Raw genomic sequence first — 4266 nt, 5'->3', positions numbered from 1 at the left:
TTATACACAGTCAGGTACGTTACACGAGAAAATCCCCGACCTTCCTAAAAAAAATCAAATAGTTGCAACTCCATCAGGGTCTCATGCCGCTGATGGTATGATTGGTATGGTTAATACCAAAAGTAAGAAGAAATCTTCCAAGAATTCTTCTCCTATCATAACTTTACTAGATTCCCCGACAGGAGATTCTTCCGTGGATATTTCTGCCGATATTCATGTTGTAGAGTATTCTACGGTGAAATCAAAATCTGATGGTAAAACTAAAGGGAAGAAGAAAAATAAAACAGATAAAAATTCGAAAGAGAAACCAGAAAAAATGGAATCAACTGATGAAAAACGCAAACCTCGTTATCCTTGTCTCATTTGTGACGAAGAGCATTTTACAAGAGTCTGCCTTCATCATGCTGAGGTTGCGAAAATCGTCAAAGGTTCCCAAACGCCTGCTGTTTTGAAGGATCCTTTTCCTAGTCAAGACAGTAAGATGATAGGTTCTTCCTCAAATGCCTCTGAAGAACCCATAATAATGATGTCCCATGCTCGGATTGCGACTTGATCGCAAGATTATGGAAGTAAAAGTCCTGTTGGTGGTAAGGAAGCAGAATCTTCTCATTCGAACCCATCAACTTCAACTCCTGGTTCTGATCCACTACAGATCGAGAAACCTAACCCAAACTTAGTAATCAAACAGCCCACCAAGGGTATACTTCGAAAGTCAGCTTCCAATCCACATGTGAGAGCAGCTCAGAACTATAACATTGTTGAAGATTTGGCTATTTCACCTTCAGCAATGTCGGCTTTGGAAGTACTGCGTTCATGTCCAGCACAACGTAAATTTCTATTATCGGCTATAGGAGCTGTTGACGTTCAGGACTCGAACCTTATAATTTTCGATCTAGAAAATAGTACACCTCGCTTACCTCATCAAATGGCTTTCCAGATTCCAGTGTTAGTAAAAAACAGAGCTTGTTATAGGACTGTGATTGATGAGGGAGCTTCAACGTGTATTATGTCGATCCAGTGTTGGAGATCCCTTGGTTCTCCTACACTTAATCCATCCCTGACTATTCTAAAGGCCTTTGATGGCCATGGGTTCCATCCTTTTGGCATTCTACAGGATTTACCTATAGGGGTAGAAGGCAAAACTGTTAATCTAGATGTGGAGGTGGTTGATGCCCCTCTAGATTACAACCTTCTCTTGGGTTGTAGTCGGTCTTACGCTATGACTGTTATTATCTCATCGCTCTTTCAGCTTATAAAGTTCCCTCATAATGGAAAGATTGTAACTATAGACCAGCTAACTTACCTTTCATTTGACCCAGCCTCTTCTAAAAGTATCCAGCATGTCGGCAAAACAATTATCCCTTATAAGGATGTTGGAGTAGGTCTAGTTAAAGATTCTGGTTTACTAGGAACTTTTCCTTTTCCTCCTATCAACGCATTGTCTTCTACTGCAACCATTCATATGATTTCATCAGACACTATTGTTTATGATGATCCTTGGATAATACCTTCCGAATCTGAGATAGATTCATTTGGTGATGCTATGCCTTTGAGTCCATATGAAATTGTGTATCGGGCCATGCAGTCGTTTTCCGACCTTTCTTCAACCGAAATTGACTTAATGAATGTCGTCCATGAAGAATCACTTTCAACATCAAAATCAAATTCAACAACGTTTTCCGAACTTGTTCACACTGATGAGCAAATTCGTGAAATCCTGTGTGTTGGTGATTTACCATGGGAAGATCTTCATCATAGATCTTCGTTTTTACCTGAGATTGATCACTTTGAAAATGATTTTTCATCTATTTTTACGAGTGATTATGTCAAGGAACCTCAGAATCCAATGAAAAATCCTGATTTTGATTTAAATTTGGGAAACATTTCTTGAACTATTCCTATTGATATTTCGGTTAAGCATGGAATTGTTGAAAACATTCATATAGGTGCCTCTTGTACGGAAGATGAATTTCAAATATATAAGGCCCTATTTCAAGAATTCTGTGACGTGTTTGCCTGGTCATATGAGGAAATGCCAGGAATTGACCCAACAATTGTTGTTCATGAATTCAAAACTTACCCGGATGCTAAACCTGTCCGGCAACATTTGCGTCAGATCCACCGACGAAAAGCTGTTGCTATTAAAGTAGAAGTTGAAAATTACTTAAATCAAGTTTCATTTATCTAATTCCGTTAACGGATTGGGTATCGAATATTGTTCCTGTTAACAAAAAGCAAGGAACAATAAGAATATGTATCGATTATAGGGATATTAATCGAGCCTGTCCAAAAGGCAATTACCCAACTCCCTATATCAATCAAACATTGATGATTGTGCCGGCAGTGACATATTCTCCTTCATGGAAGCTGGGTCATGTCATAGTGGCACTCTGCTTCGCATTCACCTTGAGGGCTTGTAAAAGTGGGTAAATGTAGGGAGGGAGGTGTTACAATCAATATTTGATTCTTTCTTTCCATCTTTCCCCATCCTTAAGTTGACATATATTAAAAAACATCCATCCGAAAAAATTAATCCCTTGTGTTCCAAAATTCTATGTCGATGATAAAACCCAAATTCATTTGTTATCAATTCACTTACCATTTATCGTAAATTTAAACTCTATAAAAATTATGTTGCTACGAAGAACTAATAAATTAGTTGTTTCTTATTGAATTCCAAGGTGTTAATAGCTTGAAAACCTTTGCCAGAAGACCTCTCCTAGAAGACACCCTATTAAAAAAATAATTCTACTAAAATTGTTTAAATTTTTATCGATTATGTTTCTACCAAGAATTGATAAAGTAGGTTATCATCTGAAGTAGAGGCAATGGATATAAATTGGTATATGAGATAATATGTTATCACGTGTTTGGAGCATACATCGTTTAGAGAGAATCTGAGAGTAGTGTAGGTTATCACCCAAAGCACTCAATCTTTATGTTTCCATTGTCAACTCTCCACTTTTCATACAAGAAATGTGTTTAAAGCATGATGGATCAACACAAAGCTACGCTGGGAAGCCCTAAGATTCTTTTAGGTTTTCCTAAAGTGGACGTACAACAAGTGAGTTCTTGGGGTTTTTTATCAATGTTTTCACAGATCTAGGTATTCATAATGGAGAAATATTTTGCGAGATCTAGGTAGTTCCAGAATGATGTAAAACTCTCACAATATCTCTTTACCATGCATAGGACTTCGAAAGGGGTACAAATAATTTTTATTTTTTTTTATCAAATTCTTATTAGATATGTGACCTAATAAAATCCTTGGAGCTATAAGAATGTTTGATTGCAGTCATGATGATTTGAGACTGATTGTAGTGGTGATGATTTGGCATTGATTGCACACATTTTGTCAACATGGTTGATACTTAGTGGTATCAGTAGTAAAAACATTTCCTATTCAATTGAATTTTTAAATTAATAAAATACAATTCATAAACTATGTTGTGAATTGATGATAACATCATTTTTCTACATGTTTTGGAGTAATTTATTTTAGTTCTCAACAATAAAATGGGCATTGAGTGTTCACCCGCAAACTACAGGGCCTAAACTAGTAATGGTCACTACCAAACTCCTCTTGGTCTGGAAATTGTTCATGCTTTGTTATTTTTTTCAGACTCTTCAACTTAATATTGTGTGAACATGGACATTACTAAATTTGGTGTGTATTTCTTCCTTTGTATACAAATTTTACTCAATAATCTTGCGTGCCTTTGGAACATACATCACCTTCTCTCTGGAGGTTATCATGCGTTTGGAACATACATCACCTTGTCTCTAGAGGTTACCATGCGTATGGAACATACATCGCTTAGAGATAATATGAAAGTAGAGTAGGTTATCATGAAAATCACTCAATATGTCCATTTCCATTGTCAACTACCCACTTTTCATATAGCCTATGTGTTTATAGAAGGATGGACTAACACAAAGCTATGTTGGAAACCCCTAAGACTCTTTTAGGTTTGCCTAAATCCGATATATAACAAGTGAGATCTTGATTTGGGTTTTTGAATGATTTTTTCAGAGATCTAGGTATTTAGAATGGATAATTATTTTCTGATCTCTAAGTAGTTCCAAAATGTCGCAAAACCCCTACAACATCTTTTTAACATCCACAAGACTTTGAGGGGGAAAAATCCTTAATTCTTTTATCAAATTCTTGTTAGATATGTGACAAAAAAAAAACCTTGGAACTACAAGAATGTATTTCTCCTCCAAAAATAATCATATATTATACTCCCTTTCCATATTAAAAAT

Source organism: Pinus tabuliformis, chromosome 3_1 (assembly GCF_031772625.1).
Source record: "Pinus tabuliformis cultivar Carrire ecotype Pingquan chromosome 3_1, CPIR1, whole genome shotgun sequence".
Classification (NCBI taxonomy): Eukaryota; Viridiplantae; Streptophyta; class Pinopsida; order Pinales; family Pinaceae; genus Pinus; species Pinus tabuliformis.
Note: the sequence above shows the minus strand (reverse complement) of the source record.